Source organism: Cucurbita pepo, chromosome LG18, assembly GCF_002806865.2.
Source record: "Cucurbita pepo subsp. pepo cultivar mu-cu-16 chromosome LG18, ASM280686v2, whole genome shotgun sequence".
NCBI classification, from domain to species: Eukaryota; Viridiplantae; Streptophyta; class Magnoliopsida; order Cucurbitales; family Cucurbitaceae; genus Cucurbita; species Cucurbita pepo.
The window spans coordinates 1,101,517-1,122,818 of NC_036655.1; the positions used below are offsets into that span (position 1 = coordinate 1,101,517).

The 21,302-nt window shown below is 41.9% G+C and overlaps 24 non-coding genes across 24 annotated transcripts; all 24 read right to left on the reverse strand.

The window, feature by feature from the left end:
* Window positions 1–1,051: 1,051 nt before the first annotated feature.
* On the reverse strand, window positions 1,052–1,122 carry TRNAG-CCC. The gene has a single exon. It is a non-coding gene; the product is annotated as a tRNA-Gly (tRNA).
* Window positions 1,123–1,186: 64 nt separating this feature from the next.
* Window positions 1,187–1,257, reverse strand: TRNAG-CCC. Its single transcript has one exon. It is a non-coding gene; the product is annotated as a tRNA-Gly (tRNA).
* A 165-nt stretch (window positions 1,258–1,422) lies between these two features.
* Window positions 1,423–1,493, reverse strand: TRNAG-CCC. The gene has a single exon. It is a non-coding gene; the product is annotated as a tRNA-Gly (tRNA).
* Window positions 1,494–1,607: 114 nt separating this feature from the next.
* On the reverse strand, window positions 1,608–1,678 carry TRNAG-CCC. Its single transcript has one exon. It is a non-coding gene; the product is annotated as a tRNA-Gly (tRNA).
* Window positions 1,679–2,777: 1,099 nt separating this feature from the next.
* Window positions 2,778–2,848, reverse strand: TRNAG-CCC. The gene has a single exon. It is a non-coding gene; the product is annotated as a tRNA-Gly (tRNA).
* A 165-nt stretch (window positions 2,849–3,013) lies between these two features.
* TRNAG-CCC lies at window positions 3,014–3,084 on the reverse strand. Its single transcript has one exon. It is a non-coding gene; the product is annotated as a tRNA-Gly (tRNA).
* A 167-nt stretch (window positions 3,085–3,251) lies between these two features.
* On the reverse strand, window positions 3,252–3,322 carry TRNAG-CCC. Its single transcript has one exon. It is a non-coding gene; the product is annotated as a tRNA-Gly (tRNA).
* Window positions 3,323–3,489: 167 nt separating this feature from the next.
* TRNAG-CCC lies at window positions 3,490–3,560 on the reverse strand. The gene has a single exon. It is a non-coding gene; the product is annotated as a tRNA-Gly (tRNA).
* Window positions 3,561–3,851: 291 nt separating this feature from the next.
* TRNAR-CCU lies at window positions 3,852–3,922 on the reverse strand. Its single transcript has one exon. It is a non-coding gene; the product is annotated as a tRNA-Arg (tRNA).
* Window positions 3,923–4,087: 165 nt separating this feature from the next.
* On the reverse strand, window positions 4,088–4,158 carry TRNAG-CCC. The gene has a single exon. It is a non-coding gene; the product is annotated as a tRNA-Gly (tRNA).
* A 165-nt stretch (window positions 4,159–4,323) lies between these two features.
* On the reverse strand, window positions 4,324–4,394 carry TRNAG-CCC. The gene has a single exon. It is a non-coding gene; the product is annotated as a tRNA-Gly (tRNA).
* An 801-nt stretch (window positions 4,395–5,195) lies between these two features.
* Window positions 5,196–5,266, reverse strand: TRNAW-CCA. The gene has a single exon. It is a non-coding gene; the product is annotated as a tRNA-Trp (tRNA).
* Window positions 5,267–5,370: 104 nt separating this feature from the next.
* On the reverse strand, window positions 5,371–5,441 carry TRNAG-CCC. Its single transcript has one exon. It is a non-coding gene; the product is annotated as a tRNA-Gly (tRNA).
* Window positions 5,442–8,252: 2,811 nt separating this feature from the next.
* On the reverse strand, window positions 8,253–8,323 carry TRNAG-CCC. Its single transcript has one exon. It is a non-coding gene; the product is annotated as a tRNA-Gly (tRNA).
* A 129-nt stretch (window positions 8,324–8,452) lies between these two features.
* On the reverse strand, window positions 8,453–8,523 carry TRNAG-CCC. The gene has a single exon. It is a non-coding gene; the product is annotated as a tRNA-Gly (tRNA).
* Window positions 8,524–8,674: 151 nt separating this feature from the next.
* On the reverse strand, window positions 8,675–8,745 carry TRNAG-CCC. The gene has a single exon. It is a non-coding gene; the product is annotated as a tRNA-Gly (tRNA).
* A 150-nt stretch (window positions 8,746–8,895) lies between these two features.
* Window positions 8,896–8,966, reverse strand: TRNAG-CCC. The gene has a single exon. It is a non-coding gene; the product is annotated as a tRNA-Gly (tRNA).
* Window positions 8,967–9,117: 151 nt separating this feature from the next.
* Window positions 9,118–9,188, reverse strand: TRNAG-CCC. Its single transcript has one exon. It is a non-coding gene; the product is annotated as a tRNA-Gly (tRNA).
* A 129-nt stretch (window positions 9,189–9,317) lies between these two features.
* Window positions 9,318–9,388, reverse strand: TRNAG-CCC. The gene has a single exon. It is a non-coding gene; the product is annotated as a tRNA-Gly (tRNA).
* Window positions 9,389–9,539: 151 nt separating this feature from the next.
* Window positions 9,540–9,610, reverse strand: TRNAG-CCC. The gene has a single exon. It is a non-coding gene; the product is annotated as a tRNA-Gly (tRNA).
* A 373-nt stretch (window positions 9,611–9,983) lies between these two features.
* TRNAG-GCC lies at window positions 9,984–10,054 on the reverse strand. The gene has a single exon. It is a non-coding gene; the product is annotated as a tRNA-Gly (tRNA).
* Window positions 10,055–10,427: 373 nt separating this feature from the next.
* On the reverse strand, window positions 10,428–10,498 carry TRNAG-CCC. Its single transcript has one exon. It is a non-coding gene; the product is annotated as a tRNA-Gly (tRNA).
* A 2,867-nt stretch (window positions 10,499–13,365) lies between these two features.
* Window positions 13,366–13,437, reverse strand: TRNAG-CCC. Its single transcript has one exon. It is a non-coding gene; the product is annotated as a tRNA-Gly (tRNA).
* Window positions 13,438–13,818: 381 nt separating this feature from the next.
* TRNAG-CCC lies at window positions 13,819–13,888 on the reverse strand. The gene has a single exon. It is a non-coding gene; the product is annotated as a tRNA-Gly (tRNA).
* Between the last annotated feature and the right edge of the window lie 7,414 nt (window positions 13,889–21,302).

The following is a 21,302-nucleotide window of genomic DNA, read 5'->3' on the forward strand; positions in this document are numbered from 1 at the left end:
TCAAGTTACAAATGAAAAGGCTAACAAGAATCTTTTTAAATGGGAATCTTAGGCTAACCTCAAACACTGTCGAGAACAATATTTTCAAGTAAACAAAATGGTCATGCGCATCCGGGGAATCGAACCCCGNACTCCCTTGTAAGAATCTTAGCCCATGTAATGAAAGCCCAATGTAACCGAGGGGTTAAGTTCCTTTCGACATACAAATGAAAAGGCTACCCAAGAATCTTTTAAAATTAGAATCCTTGGCTGACCTTAAACATTGTCGAGAATAATATTTTCGAGTAAACAAAATGGACATGCGCATCAAGGGAATCGAACCCAGGTCCAATACCGTGGGAGGATACTATGATACCACGACACTAGATGCGCTCCCTTATAAGAATCTTAGCCCATGTAATGAAAGCCCTCTCCCTTATAAGAATCTTAGCCCATGTAATGAAAGCCCTAGGTAAACGAAGGGTTAAGTGCCTTTCAACATACGAATGAAAAGCCTACCAAGAATCTTTTAAAATTAGAATCCTAGGCTCACCTTAAACACTGTTAAGAACAATATTTTCGAGTAAACAAAATGGACATGCACATCCGGGGAATCAAACCCCAGTCAATACCGTGGGAGGGCACTATGATACCACAACACTAGATGCTTTCCGTTGCAAGTATCTTAGCCCATGTAATGAAAGCCCTATGTAACCGAGGGGTTAAGGTCTTTTCGAGTTACAAATGAAAAGGCTACCAAGAATCTTTTAAAATGGGAGTCCTAGGCTAACCTCAAACACGAGAACAATATTTTTTAGTAAACAAAATATGGTCTTGCGCTTCCGGAGAATCAACCCCGGTCAGTACCGTGGGAGGGTACTATGATACCACTACACTAGATGCGCTCCCTTGCAAGTATCTTAGCCCATGTAATGAAAGCCCTCTGTAACCGAGGGGTTAAGGTCTTTTCGAGTTACAAATGAAAAGGCTAACAAGAATCTTTTAAAATGGGAATCCTAGGCTAACCTTAAACACTGTTGAGAACAATATTTTCTAGTAAACAAAATGGTCATGCGCATCCGGGGAATCGAACCCAAGTCAGTAACGTGGGAGGGTACTATGATACCACTACACTAGATGCGCTCCCTAGCAAGTNCGAGTTACAAATGACAAGGCTACAAAGAATCTTAGGCTAACCTCAAACACATGCGCATCCGGTGAATCAAACCCCGGTCAATACCGTGGGAGGGTACTATGATACCACTACACTAGATGCGCTCCCTTGCAAGTTTCTTAGCCGATGTAATGAAAGCACTGTAACCGAGGGGTTAAGGTCTTTTCGAGTTACAAATGAAAAGGCTACCAAGAATCTTTTAAAATGGGAATCCTAGGCTAACCTTAAACACTGTTGAGAACAATATTTTCTAGTAAACAAAATGGTCATGCGCATCCGGGGAATCGAACCCAAGTCAGTAACGTGGGAGGGTACTATGATACCACTACACTAGATGCGCTCCCTAGCAAGTTTCTTAGCCCATGTAATGAAAGCCCTATGTAACCGAGGGGTTAAGGTCTTTCGAGTTACAAATGACAAGGCTACAAAGAATCTTAGGCTAACCTCAAACACATGCGCATCCGGTGAATCAAACCCCGGTCAATACCGTGGGAGGGTACTATGATACCACTACACTAGATGCGCTCCCTAGCAAGTATATTAGCGCATGTAATGAAAGCCCTATGTAACCGAGGGGTTAAGGTCTTTTCGATTTACAAATGAAAAGGCTACCAATATCTTTTAAAATGGGAGTCCTAAGCTAACATTAAACACTGTTGAGAACAATATTTTAAAGTAAAGATAATGGTCTTGCGCATCCGGGGAATCGAACCTCGATCAGTACCGTGGGAGGGCACTATGATACCACTACACTAGATGCGCTCCCTTGCAAGTATCTTAGCCCATGGAATGAAAGCCCTATGTAACCGAGGGGTTAAGACCTTTTCGAGTTACAAATGAAAAGGCTACCAAGAAACTTTTTAAATCGGAATCGTAGGCTAACCTTAAACACTAGTGAGAACAATATTTTCGAGTAAACAAAATGGTCATGCGCATCCGGGGAATCAAACCCCGGTCAGGTACTATGATACCACGACACTAGATGCACTCCCTTGCAAGTATCTTAGCCCATGTAATGAAAGCCCTATGTAACCGAGGGGTTAAGGTCTTTTCGAGTTACAAATTAAAAGGCTAACAAGAATCTTTTAAAATGGGAACCCTAGGCTAAGCTTAAACACTGTTGAGAACAATATTTTTAAGTAAAGAAAATGGTCATGCGCATCCGGGGAATCGAACCCCGGTCAGTACCGTGGGAGGGTACTATGATACCACTATGCGCTCCCTTGCAAGTATCTTAGCCCATGTAATGAAAGCCCTATGTAACCGAGGGGTTAAGGTCTTTTTGACTTACAAATGAAAAGGCTGACAAGAATCTTTTAAAATGGGAATCCTAGGCTAACCTTAAACACTATTGAGAACAATATTTTTAAGTAAAGAAAATGGTCATGCGCATCCAGGGAATCGAACCCCGGTCAGTACCGTGGGAGGTTACTATGATACCACTACACTAGATGCTCTGCCTTGCAAGTTTCTTAGCCCATGTAATGAAAGCCCTATGTAACCGAGGGGTTAAGGTCTTTTTGAGTTACAAATGAAAAGGCTACCAAGAATCTTTTAAAATGGGAGTCCTAGGCTAACCTTAAACACTATTGAGAACAATATTTTTAAGTAAAGAAAATGGTCATGCGCATCCGGGGAATCGAACCCCGGTCAGTACCGTGGGAGGGTACTATGATACCACTACACTAGATGCGCTCCCTTGCAAGTTTCTTAGCCCATGTAATGAAAGCCCTATGTAACCGAGGGGTTAAGGTCTTTTCGAGTTACAAATGAAAAGGCTACCAAGAATCTTTTAAAATGGGAGTCCTAGGCTAACCTCAAACACGAGAACAATATTTTTTAGTAAACAAAATATGGTCATGCGCATCCGGGGAATCGAACCCCGGTCAGTACCGTGGGAGGGTACTATGATACCACTACACTAGATGCGCTGCCTTGCAAGTTTCTTAGCCCATGTAATGAAAGCCCTATGTAACCGAGGGGTTAAGGTCTTTTTGAGTTACAAATGAAAAGGCTACTAAGAATCTTTTAAAATGGGAATCCTAGGCTAACCTTAAACACTATTGAGAACAATATTTTTAAGTAAAGAAAATGGTGATGCGCATCCGGGGAATCGAACCCCGGTCAGTACCGTGGGAAGGTACTATCATACCACTACACTAGATGCGCTCCCTTGCAATTATCTTAGCCCATGTAATGAAAGCCCTATGTAACCGAGGTGTTAAGGTCTTTTCGAGTTACAAATGAAAAGGCTAACAAGAATCTTTTAAAATGGGAATCCTAGGCTAACCTTAAACACTGTTGAGAACAATATTTTTAAGTAAAGAAAATGGTCATGCGCATCCGGGGAATCGAACCCCGGTCAGTACCGTGGGAGGGTACTATGATACAACTACACTAGATGCGCTCCCTTGCATTTATCTTAGCCCGTGTAATGAAAGCCCTATGTAACTGAGGGGTTAAGGTATTTTCGAGTTACAACTGAAAAGGCTACCACGGGAGGGTACTATGATACCACTACACTAGAGCGCTCCCTTGCAAGTATCTTAGCCCATGTAATGAAAGCCCTATGTAACCGAGGGGATAAGATCTTTTCGAGTTACAAATGAAAAGGCTACCAAGAATCTTTTAAAATGGGAGTCCTAGGCTAACCTTAAACACTGTCGAGAACAATATTTTTTAGTAAACAAAATGGTCATGCGCATCCGGGGAATCGAACCCCGGTCAGTACCGTAGGAGGGTACTATGATACCGGTACACTAGATGCGCTCCCTCGCAAGTATATTAGCCCATCTAATGAAAGCCCTATGTAAACGAGGGGTTAAGGTCTTTTCGAGTTACAAATGAAAAGGCTACCAAGAATCTTTTAAAATGGGAGTCCTAGGCTAACCTCAAACACGAGAACAATATTTTTTAGTAAAAAAAATATGGTCATGCGCATCCGGGTAATCGAACCCCGGTCAGTACCGTGGGAGGGTACTATGATACCACTACACTAGATGTGCTCCCTTGCAATTATCTTAGCCCATGTACTGAAAGCCCTATGTAACCGAGGGGTTAAGGTCTTTTCGAGTTACAAATGAAAAGGCTACCAAGAATCTTTTAAAATGAGAGTCCTAGGCTAACCTCAAACACGAGAACAATATTTTTTAGTAAAAAAAATATGGTCATGCGCATCCGGGTAATCGAACCCCGGTCAGTACCGTGGGAGGGTACTATGATACCACTACACTAGATGTGCTCCCTTGCAATTATCTTAGCCCATGTAATGAAAGCCCTATGTAACCGAGGGGTTAAGGTCTTTTCGAGTTACAAATGAAAAGGCTAGCAAGAATCTTTTAAAATGGGAATCCTAGGCTAACGTTAAATGGGAATCTTAGGCTAACCTCAAACACTGTCGAGAACAATAATTTTTAGTAAACAAAATGGTCTCATGCGCATCCGGGGAATCAAACCCTAGTCAGTACCGTGGGAGGGTACTATGTTACCACTACACTGGATGCGCTCCCTTGCAAGTATCTTAGCCCATGTAATGAAAGCCCTATGTAACCGAGGGGTTAAGGTCTTTTCGAGTTACAAATGAAAAGGCTAGCAAGAATCTTTTAAAATGGGAATCCTAGGCTAACGTTAAATGGGAATCTTAGGCTAACCTCAAACACTGTCGAGAACAATAATTTTTAGTAAACAAAATGGTCTCATGCGCATCCGGGGAATCAAACCCTAGTCAGTACCGTGGGAGGGTACTATGTTACCACTACACTGGATGCGCTCCCTTGCAAGTATCTTAGCCCATGTAATGAAAGCCCTATGTAACCGAGGGGTTAAGGTCTTTTCGAGTTACAAATGAAAAGGCTACACCAAGAAACTTTTTAAATGGGAATCTTAGGCTAACCTCAAACATTGTCGAGAACAATATTTTTTAGTAAACAAAATGGTCATGCGCATCCAGGGAATCGAACCCCGGTCAGTACCGTGGTTGGGTACTATGATACCACTACACTAAATGCGCTCCATTGCGTCGAGAACGTAAACAAAATGGTCATGCGCATCCGGGGAATCGATCCCCGGTCAATACCGTTGGAGGGGACTATGATACCACTACACTAGATGCGCTCCATTGCAATTATCTTAGCCCATGTAATGAAAGCCCTATGTAACCGTAGGAATCCTAGGCCAACACTGTTGAGAACAATATTTTCGAGTAAACAAAATGGTCATGCGCATCCGAGGAATCGAACCTCGATCAGTACCGTGGGAGGGTACTATGATACCACTACACTAGATGCGCTCCCTTGCAAGTATCTTAGCTCATGTAATTTAAGCCCTATGTAACTGAGGGGTTAAGGTCTTTTCGAGTTACAAATGAAAAGGCTAACCAAGAACCTTTTTAAATGGGAATCTTAAGCTAACCTCAAACATTGTCCAGAACAATATTATCGAGTAAAGAAAATGGTCATGCGCATCCGTGGAATCGAACCCCGATCAGTACCGTGGGAGGGTACTATGATACCACTACACTAGATGTGCTGCCTTGCAATTATCTTAGCCCATGTAATGAAAGCCCTATGTATTCGAGGGGTTAAGGTCTTTTCGAGTTACAAATGAAAAGGCTAACAAGAATCTTTTAAAATGGGAATCCTAGGCTAACCTTTAACACTGTCGAGAAAAATATTTTCGAGTAAACAAAATGGACATGCGCATCTGAGAAATCGAACCCCAGTCAATACCGTGTGAAGGTACTATGATACCACTACACAAGATGCGCTCCCTTGCAAGTATTTTAGCCCATGTAATGAAAGCCCTATGTAATCGAGGGGTTAAGTTCCTTTCGACTAAACAAATGAAAAGGCTACCAAGAATCTTTTAAAATGGGAATCCTAGGCTAACCTTTAACACTGTTGAGAACAATATTTTCGAATAAACAAAATTGATATGCACATCTAGGGAATCGAATCCCGATCAGTACTATGGGAGGGTACTATGATACTACTACTCTAGATGCGCTCCCTTGTATGTATCTTAGCCCATGTAATGAAATCCCTATGTAGGAAGATACTATGATACCACTACACTAGATGTTGGGTTTTTAGCTCTTAATATCAATTTAATTAATTTTAATCAATTAGTGGAATGATGTTTTGATTATAACCCACCTACTTTTTAATTATTAACTATTTTCAGTATTTTGATTTGTACAGTATAAGGTTGAGAATGACGATTTCAACGACTGTTCATCACTAAAATAAGAGTTAAAACGAAGAAATTACAGTCGAGACAACATATCCGACGTGATGATGTGGTAGCTAAATCAAAATGATAGAGAAATCAAAGTATGATACTTATAATTTTGGAAGAGTAACAAATGGTGGAGTTTTCTTATTATCATATTTCTAAATAAAATTATTTATACAAAATATAAATTTGAATCTAACCGTTACTTACATCGATTTTTATTATTACTATATTACATTATTATATTCTTATATTTTGAAATTTGGGTAGTTACTCACATCATTTTTATTATTATTATATTATTATATTTATAATAAATTTTGAAATTTTAATTTAACGGTTACTCAAATTACTTTTTATTATTATTATATTATTATATATATAATAAACTTTGAATTTGTCATTGGACTATTACTTTTTATTATTTTTATATTATATTATTATATTTAAATATAATAATAAAATTAATTTACTTTTCATGTCTATTAACTTCCCCACAGTTAAAATACACGACTTCCATAATTTTTCATCTTAAAGTTTCCAATTTTATTTTTATTATCTTATTGTTGACAGAGATTTTTATTGTGTTGTGTTATTTTTATTATTTTATTCTTGACAGAGATTTTTATTGTGTTGTGAGGAAATAGTCGTGAATGCTCCAAATTGTAAATCTACTTTCAGAGAGTTGTGGTGTATTCCTACCAAATTCAAATACTTATATTGGTTTGATCCTGCGCCGTGGAAATGATTGAGTTTGCTCTTGAACTCGTAAAAAGAGCGGTGTAGCGGTTGGGCTCTGATCCGTAGAAAGAGTCGAAAAAGTTCTTTTTGTAAATTCTCAAGAGGCGCTTAGGGAGAGGAGTAGGTCGAGTTTGACCAAACCACTGTAAAACTAAGGTGTCATATTTTTAACTCTTTTCTATTTAATTTCAAAATTATTATTGTGACTTATTCCATGTTCTAAGTTCCTTATGGTTGATTATTAGTTTGACTTGAACTATCTTGTTATATTAATTTTCATTTTCTACTCATTGGTAAAAAGTTTCATAATTAGAAAAATTAATCAAGCTTAAATATTTTTATTATTAAAACCCTATTCACCCCAAGGTTCCCATACCAATCCAACACTAGATGCGCTCCATTAAAAGAACCTTAGCCCATGTAATAAAAGCCCTATGTAACTGACTGGTTAAGTGCCTTTCAAGATACAAATGAAAAGGTTACCAAGAATCTTTATTCACCCCCTAGGGTTGCCATACCGATCCAACACTAGATGCGCTTCCCTATGTAACCGAGGGGTTAAGTGCCTTTCGAGATAGAAATGAAAAGGTTACCAAGATTCTTTTGCCATTTGAATCCTAGGCCGCCTTAAATAATGTCGAGAAAATATTTTCGAGTAAACAAAATGGAAATGTGCATACTGAGAATTGAACCTCAGTCGGTAACATGGGAGGGTACTATGATAACGCTACACTAGATGCACACCCTTATAAGAATCTTAGCCCATGTAATGAAAGCCCTATGTAACCGAGAAGTGCCTTTCAACATACAAATGAAAATGTACCAAGAATCTTTTTCCATGAAAGTCCGAGGCCGACTTAAACCCTTTCGAGAACAATATTTTTGAATAAGTAAAATGGAAATGCGCATATCCGGGGAATCGAATCCCGATCAGTACCGTGGGAGGGTACTATGATACCACTACACTAGATGCGCTCCCTTGAAAGAATTTTAGCCCTTGTAAAGAAAGCCCTATGTAACCGAGCAGTTAAGTGCCTTTTGACATACAAATGAAAAGGTTACCAAGAGTCTTTTTCCATGAGATTCGTAGACCGACTTAAAAACGTCGAGTATCCAAAATGGACCATGCGCATCCGGGGAATCGAACCCCGATCAGTACCATGGGAGGGTACTATGATACCACTACACTAGATGCGCTCCCTTATAAGAATCTTAACCCATGTAATAAAGCCTTTGTAACCAAGGGGTTAGGTGCCTTTTAACATACAAATATAAAGGTTACCAAGAATATTTTGGTGACCAATATTTTTGAGTAAAAAATGGACATGCGCATCCGGGGAATCGAACCCCGGTCAGTACCGTGGGAGGGTACTATGATACCACTACACTAGATGCGCTCCCTTGTAAGAATTTTAGCCCTTGTAAAGAAAGCCCTATGTAACCGAGCGGTTAAGTGCCTTTTGACATACAAATGAAAAGGTTACCAAGAGTCTTTTTCCATGAGATTCGTAGACCGACTTAAAAACGTCGAGTATCCGAAATGGACCATGCGCATCCAGGGAATCAAACCCCGGTCAGTACCATGGGAGGGTACTATGATACCACTACACTAGATGCGCTCCCTTATAAGAATCTTAACCCATGTAATAAAGCCTTTGTAACCAAGGGGTTAGGTGCCTTTTAACATACAAATATAAAGGTTACCAAGAATATTTTGCCATGAGATTGCTAGACCGTCGAGACCAATATTTTTGAGTAAAAAATGGACATGCGCATCCGGGGAATCGAACCCCGGTCAGTACCGTGGGAGGGTACTATGATACCACTACACTAGATGCGCTCCCTTGAAAGAATTTTAGCCCTTGTAAAGAAAGCCCTATGTAACCGAGCAGTTAAGTGCCTTTTGACATACAAATGAAAAGGTTACCAAGAGTCTTTTTCCATGAGATTCGTAGACCGACTTAAAAACGTCGAGTATCCAAAATGGACCATGCGCATCCGGGGAATCGAACCCCGGTCAGTACCATGGGAGGGTACTATGATACCACTACACTAGATGCGCTCCCTTATAAGAATCTTAACCCATGTAATAAAGCCTTTGTAACCAAGGGGTTAGGTGCCTTTTAACATACAAATATAAAGGTTACCAAGAATATTTTGGTGACCAATATTTTTGAGTAAAAAATGGCCATGCGCATCCGGGGAATCGAACCCCGGTCAGTACCGTGGGAGGGTACTATGATACCACTACACTAGATGCGCTCCCTTGAAAAGATTTTAGCCCTTGTAAAGAAAGCCCTATGTAACCGAGCGGTTAAGTGCCTTTTGACATACAAATGAAAAGGTTACCAAGAGTCTTTTTCCATGAGATTCGTAGACCGACTTAAAACCGTCGACTACACAAAATGGACAATGCGCATCCGGGGAATCGAACCCCGGTCAGTACCGTGGGAGGGTACTATGATACCACTACACTAGATGCACTCCCTTGTAAGAATTTTAGCCCTTGTAAAGAAAGCCCTATGTAACCGAGCGGTTAAGTCCCTTTTGACATACAAATGAAAAGGTTACCAAGAGTCTTTTGCCATGAGATTCGTAGACCGACTTAAAAACGTTGAGTATACGAAATGGACGATACGCATCTGGGGAATCGATCCCCGATCAGTACCGTGGGAGGGTAATATGATAACACTACACTAGATGCGCTCCCTTGTAAGAATCTTAGCCCTTGTAAAGAAAGCCCTATGTAACCGAGCGGTTAAGTGCCTTTTGACACACAAATGAAAAGGTTACCAAGAGTCTTTTTCCATGAGATTCGTAGACCGACTTAAAAACGTCGAGTATACGAAATGGACCATGCACATCCGGGGAATAGAACCCCGGTCAGTACCGTGGCAGGGTACTATGATACCACTACATTAGATGCGCTCCCTTATAAGAATCTTAGCCCTTGTAAAGAAAGCCCTATGTAACCGAGCGGTTAAGTGCCTTTTGACATACAAATGAAAAGGTTACCAAGAGTCTTTTGCCATGAGATTCGTAGACCGACTTAAAAACGTCGAGTATACAAAATGGATCATGTGCATCCGGGGAATCAAACCCCGGTTAGTACTGTGGGAGGGTACTATGATACCACTACACTAGATGCGCTCCCTTATAAGAATCTTAACCCATGTATTAAAAGCCCTATGTAACCGAGGGTTTAGGTGCCTTTTAACATACAAATATAAAGGTTACCAAGAATATTTTGCCATGAGATTCGTAGACCGACTTAAAAACGTCGAGTATACAAAATGGACGATGCGCATCCGGGGAATCGATCCCCGGTCAGTACCGTGGGAGGGTACTATGATACCATTACACTAGATGCACTCCCTTATAAGAATCTTAGCCCTTGTAAAGAAAGCCCTATGTAACCGAGCCGTTATGTGCCTTTTGACATACAAATGAAAAGGTTACCAAGTGTCTTTTGCCATGAGATTCGTAGACCGACTTGAACACTGTCGAGTAGACAATATTTTCGAGTAAACAAAATGGACATGCGCATCCGGGAAATCAAACCGATCAGTACCGTGGGAGGGTACTATGATAACACTATACTAAATGCGCCCCCTTATAAGAATCTTAGCCCATGTAATGAAAGCCCTATGTAAGCCATGGGTTAGGAGACTTTTGACATACAAATGAAAAGGTTACCAAGAATCTTTAGCCAGGAGATTCCTAAACCGACTTAAACATTGTCGAGAACAATATTTTCGAGTAAACAAAATTGACATGCACATCCGGAGAATCAAACCCCGATCAGTACCGTGGGAGGGTACTATGATACCACTACACTAGATGCCGATGTAAAGAAAGCCTTATGTAACCGAGGAGTTAGGTGCCTTTTGACATACAATTAAAAAGGTTACCAAGATTCTTTTGCCATGAGATTCCTAAACTAACTTAAACACTGTCGATAACAATATTTTCGAGTAAACAAAATTGACATGCACATCTCGAGAATCAAACCCCGATCAATACCGTGGGAGGGTACTATGATATCACAACACTAGATGCGCTCCCTTGTAAGTAACCGAGCGGTTAAGTGCCTTTTGACATACAATGAAAAAGTTACCAAGAGTCATTTGCCATGAGATTCCTAGACCGACTTATACACTGTCGAGTATACAAAATGGACATGCGCATCCGAGGAATCGAACCCCGGTTAGTACCGTGGGAGGGTACTATGATACCACTACATTAGATGCGCTCCCTTATAAAAATCTTAACCAATGTAATGAAAGCCCTATGTAACCGAGTGGTTAGGTGCATTTTAACATACAAATATAAAGGTTACCAAGAATATTTTGCCATGAGATTGCTAGACTGACTTAAACATTTTCGAGTAAACAAAATGGACATGCGCATCGGGGAAAAGAAATTTGTTCAGCACCGTGGAAGGGTACTATGATACCACTACACTAGATGCGCTCCCTTGTACGAATCTTTGCCCATGTAAAGAAAGCCCTGTGTAACCGAGGGGTTAAGTGCCTTTTGACATACAAAAGAAAAGGTTACCAAGAATCTTTTGCCATGAGATTCATAGACCAACTTAAACACCGTCGAGAAAGATATATTCGAGTAAACAAAATAGACATGCGCATCCGTGGAATCGAACCCCGGTCAGTACCGTGGGAGGGTACTATGATGCCACTACAATAGATGCGCTCCCTTGTAGGAATCTTAGCCCTTGTAAAGAAAGCCCTATGTAACCGAGCGGTTAAGTGCCTTTTGACATACAAATGAAAAGGTTACCAAGAATCTTTTGCCATGAGATTCCTAGACCGACATAAACACTATCGAGAACAATATTTTTGAGTAAACAAAATAGACATGCACATCTGGGGAATCGAACCCCGGTCTGTATCGTGGGATGGTGCTATGATACCATTCCATGAGATTCCTAGACCGACATAAACACTATCGAGAACAATATTTTTGAGTAAACAAAATAGACATGCACATCTGGGGAATCGAACCCCGGTCTGTATCGTGGGAGGGTGCTATGATACCATTCACTCCCTTGTAAGAATCTTAGCCCATGTAATGAAAGCCCTATGTAACTGAGGGGTTGGGTGCCTTTTGACATACAAATGAAAAGGTTACCAAGAATCTTTTGCCATGAGATTCCTAGACCGACTTCAACACTATCGAGAACAATATTTTCGAGTAAACAAAATAGACATGCGCATCCATGGAATCGAAACTCGATCAGCACCGTGGGAGGGTACTATGATACCACTACACTAGATGCGCACCCTTGTCAGAATCTTAGCCCTTGTAAAGAAAGCCCAATGTAACCGAGCGGTTAAGTGCCTTTTGACATACAAATGAAAAGGTTACCAAGAGTCTTTTGCCATGAGATTCGTAGACCGACTTGAACACTATCGAGTATACAATATTTTCGAGTAAACAAAATGGACATGCACAACCAGGAAATCGAACCCCGATCAGTACCGTGGGAGGGTACTATGATACCACTACACTAAATGTGCTCCCTTGGAAAAAAATTAGCCCATGTAATGAAAGCCCTATGTAACCGAAGGGTTAGGATTCTTTTGACATACAAATGAAAAGGTTACAAGGATACTTTTGCCATGAGATTCCTAGACGGACTTAAACACTTTCAAGTATACAAAATGGACATGCGCATTCGGGGAATCAAACCGTGATCAGTACCGTGGGAGGGAATTATGATACCACTACACTAGTGCGCTCCCTTATAAGAATCTTATCCCATGTAATGAAAGCCCTATGTAACCGAGGGGTTCGGTGCCTTTTAACATACAAATATAAAGGTTACCAAGAATATTCTGACATGAGATTGCTAGACCGACTTAAACACTGTCGAGAACAATATTTTTTCGAGTAAACAAAAGGGACATGCGCATCCGGGGAAAAGAATCTTGGTCAGCACCGTGGTAGGGTGGAAGGGTACTATGATACCAATACACTCTAGATGTGCTCCGGACATGCGCATTCGGGGAATCGAAACCCGGTCATTTCCGTGGGAGGGTACTATGATACCACTATACTAGATGCGCTCCCTTGTAAGAATCTTAGACCATGTAAAGAAAGCCCTATGTAACCGAGGGGTTAAGTGCCTTTTGACATACAAAAGAAAAGGCTATTAAGAATCTTTTGCCATGAGTTCCTAGACCGACTTAAACAATATATTCGAGTAAACAAAATGGACATGCGCATCCCGGGGAATCGAACCCCGGTCAGTACCGTGGGAGGGTACTATGATACCACTACACTAGATGCGCTCCCTTCTAAGAATCTTAGCCCTTGTAAAGAAAGTCCTATGCAACCGAGCGGTTAAGTGCCTTTTGACATACAAATGAAAAGGTTACCAAGAATCTTTTGCCATGAGATTCCTAGACCGACTTAAACACGGTCGAGAACAATATTTTTGAGTAAACAAAATGGACATGCGCATCCGGGAAATCGAACCCCGGTTTGTACGGTTGGAGGGTGCTATGATACCACTACACTAGATGCCGATGTCAAGAAAGCCCTATGTAACCGAGGAGTTAGGTGACTTTTGACATACAAATGAAAAGATGACCAAGAATCTTTTGCCATGAGATTCTTAGACCGACTTAAACACTGTCGAGAACAATATTTTTGAGTAAACAAAATGGACATGCGCATCGGGGAATCGAACCCCGGTCAGTACCGTGGGAGGGTACTATGATACCACTACACTAGATGCGCTCCCATGTAAGAATCTTAGCCCTTGTAAAGAAAGCCCTATGTAACCGAGCGGTTAAGTGCCTTTTGACATACAAATGAAAAGGTTACCAAGAATCTTTTGCCATGAGATTCCTAGACCGACTTAAACACTGTCGAGAACAATATTTTTGAGTAAACAAAATGGACATGCGCATCCGGGAAATCGAATCCCGGTTTGTACCGTGGGAGGGTGCTATGATACCACTACACTAGATGCCAATGTAAAGAAAGCCCTATGTAACCGAGGAGTTAGGTGACTTTTGACATACAAATGAAAAGATGACCAAGAATCTTTTGCCATGAGATTCTTAGACCGACTTAAACACTGTCGAGAACAATATTTTTGAGTAATCAAAGTTGACATGCGCATCCAGGGAATCAAACCCCGATCTGTACCGTGGGAGGGTGCTATGATACCATTACACTAGATTCACTCCCTTGTAAAAAATCTTAGCCTATGTAATGAAAGCCCTATGTAACCGAGGGGTTGGGTGCCTTTTGACATACAAATGAAAAGGTTACCAAGAATCTTTTGCCATGAGATTCCTAGACTGACTTAAACACGCACATTCTTGTAAGAATCTTAGCCCTAGTAAAGAAATCCCTATGTAACAGAGCGGTTAAGTGCCTTTTGACATACAAATGAAAAGGTTACCAAGAGTCTTTTGCCATGAGATTCCTAGACCGACTTAAACACTGTCGAGTATACAAAATGGACATGCGCATCCGAGGAATCGAACCCCGGTCAGTACCGTGGGAGGGTACGTACTATGGTACCACTACACTAGATGCGCTCCGTTATAAGAATCTTAACCCATGGAATGAAAGCCCTATGTAACCGAGGGGTTAGGTGCCTTTTAACATACAAATATAAAGGTTACCAATAATATTTTGCCATGAGATGTCTAGACCGACTTAAACACTATCGAGAATAATTTCGAGTAAACAAAATGGACATTCGCATCCGGGGAAGAGAACCTATGGTCAGCACCGTGGAAGGGTACTATGATACCACTACACTAGATACGATCCCTTGTAAGAATCTTTGCCCATGTAAAGAAGGTACTATGATACCACTACACTAGATGTGCTCCCTTGTAAGAATCTTTGCCCATGTAAAGAAAGCCCTATGTAACCGAGGGGTTAAGTGCATTTTGTTATACAAATGAAAAGGTTGCAAAGATTCTTTTGCCATGAGATTCGTAGACCGACTTCAACAGTATACAAAATGGACCATGCGCATCCGGGGAATCGAACCCCAGTCAGGACCCTGGGAGGGTACTATGATACTACCATACTTGATGCGCTCCCTTGTAAGAATCTTAGCCCATGTAAAGAAAGCCCTATGTAACCGAGGGGTTAAGTGCCTTTTGACATACATACAAATGAAAAGGTTACCAATAATCTTTTGCCATGAGATTCCTAGACCGACTTAAACACTGTCGAGAACAATATTTTTGATTAACCAAAATGGACATGGGCATCCCGGGAATCGAGTCCCGGTCAGTACCGTGGGAGGGTACTATGATACCACTACACTAGATGCGCTCCCTTGTAAGAAACATAGCTCATGTAATGAAAGCACTATGTAACCGAGGGGTTAAGTGCCTTTCGACATACAAATGAAAATGTTACCAAGAATGTTTTAAAATGAGAATCATAGGCCAAGTTAAACACTATTGAGAATAATATTTTTGATTAAACAAAATGCACATGCGCATCCGGGGAATCAAACCTCGTCAGTATCGTGGGAGGGTACTATGATACCACTACACTAGACCTGCTCCCTTATGAGAATCATAGCGCATGTAATGAAAGCGCTATGTAACCGAGGGGTTAAGTGCCTTTCTACCTACAAATGAAAAGGTTACCAAGAATCTTTTAAAATGAGAATCTTTTGATAAAACAAAATGTTCATGCGCATCCAGGGAATCGAACCCCGTTAGTATCGTGGGAGGGTACTATGATACCACTACACTAGATGCGCTCCTTTGTGAGAATCATAGGGCATGTAATGAAAGCCCTATGTAACCGAGGGGTTAAGTGCCTTTCTACCTCCAAATGAAAATGTTACCAACAGAATCATAGAACGACTTAAACACTGTCTAGAATAATATTTTTGAGTAAACAAAATGGACATGCGCATCTGAAAAATCGAACCCCGATCAGTACCGTTGGAGGGTACTATGATACTACTACATCTAAAGATATATAAAAAAACATATGTAGAATGTATTTTGGAATTAAGGTTTTGTATTTAATAATAATAATAATTATTATTAAAAAAAAAAAAAAACAAAATCAGTTAATAGAAATTAAAGAAAAGAAAAGAAGACAAGCTACTAGTGCCATGGAGAAAGGAGGAATGGACACGTGGATTGGAGGAAGGAAAAGAAAGAAAGATGGAGTACGAGGTGGTGTAGAAGGGTGGTACTAGATGAGTTGATATTGGTGACTCTTTCGAAATTCCTCATGGTATGGTGAGGTGGTGTAGAAGGGTGGTACTAGATGAGTTGATATTGGTGACTCTTTCGAAATTCCTCATGGTATGGTGATTTTCTTGTCCGGGGCGCAAGTTTGAAATTAGAGAAACGTTTGTGGAAACTGTCATCGTTGTAAGTTTAGGGGATAAGCCATATTAGGTGTAACGACCCAAATCCACCGCTAGCAGATATTGTCCTCTTTGGGCTTTCCCTTTCGGGCTTCCCCTCAAGGCTTTAAAACGCGTCTGCTAGGGGAAGGTTTCCACACCCTTATAAAGGGTGATTTGTTCTCCTCCCCAACCAATGTGGGACATCACAATCCACCCCCCTTCGGGGCCCAGCGTCCTCGCTGGCACTCGTTCCTTTATCCAATCGATGTGGGACTGCCCCCAAATTCACCCCCCTTTGGGGCCCAGCGTCTTTACTGGCACACCGCCTCGTGTCTACCCCCCTTCGGGGAACAGCGAGAAGGCCGGCACATCGTCCGGTGACTGGCTCTGATACCATTTGTAACGACCCAGATCCACCGCTAGCAGATATTGTCCTCTTTGGGCTTTCCCTTTCGGGCTTCCCCTCAAGGCTTTAAAACGCGTCTGCTAGGGGAAGGCTTTAAAATGATTTGTTCTCCTCCCCAACCAATGGACATCACAATCCACCCCCTTCGGAGCCCAGCATCCTCGCTTGCACTCGTTCCTTTATCCAATCGATGTGGGACTGCCCCCAAATTCACCCCCCTTTTGAGCCCAGCGTCCTTACTAGCACACCGCCTCGTGTCTACCCCTTCGGGGAACAGCGAGAAGGTTGGCACATCGTCCGGTGTCTGGCTCTGATACCATTTGTAACGACCCAGATCCACCGCTAGCAGATATTGTCCTCTTTGGGCTTTCCCTTTCGGGCTTCCCCTCAAGGCTTTAAAACGCGTCTGCTAGGGGAAGGTTTCCACACCCTTATAAATGGTGTTTTGTTCTCCTCCCCAACCAATGTGGGACATCACAATCCACCCCCCTTCGGGGCCCAGCGTCCTCGCTGGCACTCTTTCCTTCCTCCAATCGATGTGGGACCGCCCCCAAATCCACTCCCCTTTGGGGCCCAGCGTCCTTACTGGCACACCGCCTCGTGTCTACCCCCCTTCGGGGAACAGCGAGAAGGCCGGCACATCGTCCGGTGACTGGCTCTGATACCATTTGTAACGACCCAAATCCTTTCCCTTTCGGGCTTCCCTCAAGGCTTTAAAACGTGTCTGCTAGGGGAAGGTTTCCACACCCTTATAAAGGGTGTTTTGTTCTCCTCCCCAACCAATGTGAGACATCACAATCCACCCCCCTTCGGGGCCCAGCGTCCTCGCTGGCACTCGTTCCTTTATCCAATCGATGTGGGACCGCCCCCAAATCCACCCCCCTTTGGGGCCCAGCGTCCTTACTGGCACACCGCCTCATGTCTACCCCCCTTCGGGGAACAGCGAGAAGGCTGGCACATCGTCCGGTGTCTGGCTCTGATACCATTTGTAACGACCCAGATCCACCGCTAGCAGATATTGTCCTCTTTGGGCTTTCCCTTTCGGGCTTCCCCTCAAGGCTTTAAAACGCGTCTGCTAGGGGAAGGTTTCCACACCCTTATAAATGGTGTTTTGTTCTCCTCCCCAACCAATGTGGGACATCACAATCCACCCCCCTTCGGGGCCCAGCGTCCTCGCTGGCACTCGTTCCTTTATCCAATCGATGTGGGACCGCCCCCAAATCCACCCCCCTTTGGGGCCCAGCGTCCTTACTGGCACACCGCCTCATGTCTACCCCCCTTCGGGGAACAGCGAGAAGGCCGGCACATCGTCCGGTGACTGGCTCTGATACCATTTTTAACGACCTAAATCCACCGCTAGCAGATATTGTCCTCTTTGGGCTTTCCCTTTCGGGCTTCCCCTCAAGGCTTTAAAACGCGTCTGCTAGGGGAAGGTTTCCACACCCTTATAAAGGGTGATTTGTTCTCCTCCCCAACCAATGTGGGACATCACACGTGGGACAAACACGCTGAGAGTGTGAGGGCGCGTGAGACCTCATTTCAGCTTCCAGTTTGTCCCATTTGATTCGTTTTGACCTATACTTACCTTGAAAATTGTGAAATATAGATCTGATTGGAGGAAATTGTGTTAAAATACCCTATTAAACGTACATTCAAGAGAAAAAGGGATTCGAAACCAGGTAAGTAGCATATTGATCTTTGAACTAGTTCTTAACTTGTTTACAACATGTGAGTATGTTGTTTACCTAATTAAGAGCTTAGTATTTTTAAATGAGCTTTGATGATATTGAATGTTTATTGTATATTGTGACTGCTTGCCTGTGATGTAAGCATGTTATAAATGATTACTAGAATAATGTTTATACTAGAAACCAACTTGGGTCTCGACAACCCATTCTTTCCAACTTCCTCCTATAACGTGGAAGACCAACAACTCTAAACCATATAAGGCATCGGTCGTGCCTTCGAAATGATCACTTAATACCTAATCACATATGCTTTTCTAAAATAATCGTTCTTACCGTGACCCTTCATTGTCTAGCTGATAAGACAAAATTATCATTCTATGAATTCGGTGCAAAGTAAAATATCTCTAGTAAAGCAAATTTAGTATTGATACTTATTTTCAATATTTATTTAATTAATTTAAATTTAGTTTAGCAAAATTTAATTTGATGGATAAAATTAGCTGGTTTGCTCGAGAGGTCAGGGGAAGACTTAAGATCTTCTGCACATAAGTGCGCATATGTCTATATTTCTTGTTATTATAGATTATAATTTTTAATTCTTTTAAATCTTTCTTACTCATCCTATCCTTAGAAACACTCTCATTTCGATGTGGTCTCAGTTCATTCATATACCATTTTTTTTTGCTCGGGTATCACATTAAGTGTTTTTTGCTTGAAGTACTTTTACGTTGAATGACTTTCAAAGAATTTTCTTAAAAAAAAACATGTGAGAACAAAACATGTTGAAAAGACATGTGTTGGTATTTGGAGACCGTCTTTATTTAAATATATTTTCTTCAAAGTATTTTTTCAATTTCCACAATATATAACTTAAAAAAAAAAAACATATTATTTATTGCTTTTAAAAGTATTAATCCATTAATGTAATATCTTTATTTTTAATTTATAAAAAGTATCGATAAAAAGCTAAGAAAAAGTCAATGACGCACCTCTAGTGTAGTGATGTCATAGTACCCTCCCATGATATTGATCAGGGTTCAATTCCCTAGATTTGCCGAGACTTGCAAAAATTCTCTTACTTGGACTTCATTTTTTTTACTCTATACTTGAGTTGGTATCCTTGAAAAATAAGAAATAGTAAAAATGAGTAAGTGGATAAATCCCTATGAATCTAATACGATGGACACTATTCCTACAAGGTGTCCGACAAGAGCATCAGTGTAACGACCCGGGAANAATTTAGGGTCGTTACTGTTGGTATCAGAGCTCTAGGTTTTAGATTCTGTAGACTAGCCTACAATGTAGGCTTGGCACGTTCCATGGTCCCAACGTCGATGCCTCTTCACCGTCAGGTACGCCTTGCACAAGATAAGAAAGGNATAAATAAATAAATAAAAGAGGAAAACGAGAAAACGAGAAAATAAGAAAAAAAAAAAAACTTAGTCACCGGAAAACCCCGCCGAGTTTCGCGGAACCCACGTGAAACGACGGCCACAGCACGCCCAGCCCTCAGCCCACGACACCCAGCATCTTCAGAACACCTGCAAAGGGAGAAAAGATAGAAAATTTCGAGAGAGAGAGAGAGAGAGATTTCAGACAAACATCAGCGAGTGTCCAGTTTCTCCGACGAACCCTCAAACCGACACCAAACGACCTGTTACCACCATGAGAAGGATCCCTAACGAAAGCATAATAACTCAGGGTGCGTTTTGTGTTATTTCGTAAGCGTCGTCGTCGGTAACCGAGGTCAGAAAATTAGGTTTTCTTAATCGTTCTTAGATCTGTGGCTTTTAGGAGCTTCTAGACCGCAAAACTCCCAGAAAAGAAAGAAGAACGATGACGAACAAAGAGGAAAAGGGAAGAAAGAGGACCGAAATCGGCAACGGAAACGCCGTGGGAAAGAGAGAGAAAGCTCGCCGGAAAATCGGCCGAAGTCGGGTAAGGAAGACGAGATCCACGGATCCGGGTCAACCCGAACCCAAAACCTGAGAGAGCCAGCCCATTCCTCCCTTGGCCTCTGCCTTCGGCCCAGCCCAACTACAGCGGCCCAAACCTCAAACCAGCCCAGAAGCTACGGTTCAGTTGAACCAACCCAGACTAGACCCACGGTCCAATTGAGCCGGACTGCGACCCACGCTTCGACCCAACACTACCGCTCGACGTGGCTCTCTCTACTGCCGCCACGTGTCACACAGCGGCGTAGGCAGTCCCTCGGCTCGGCTCGACGCAAACGGCTCGACTCCCTCCGGTGACGCTCCGGCGGCTCCTCCAGCGGCTCTTCGGCTCGGTTCACCTGTTTTCAGCCAAGTTTCCACTGTTTCGACCCTCCCGAATATGTTTTCGGCCCCGATTAAGGTATCCGAGGCCGTTTTAGAGTCGTATTTCATATTTATTAAATTATAGGTAAATTAATTGTGAAATACTAACGGAAAGTGGTGAACGGTGTGATAGGAAACAAATCCCGGCGACGTAGGAAGCAGCTCTCACGGAACGGGAGCTTACGTTTAGCTATTTAGGGAGTACTTCGGCCAAGGCCAACCAAGTAAGTGGCCTTACTATAGGATAGGCTAAATAAATTGTATGATGCTTGATGATATGTGCCAGTTTATACATATTTTGTTGAGTGACGCTTAATATGTTTGACGCACGTTGTGGCATTATGATGAGCATGATGATTGCATGATTTTTACCTTAATATGATGATGTTTT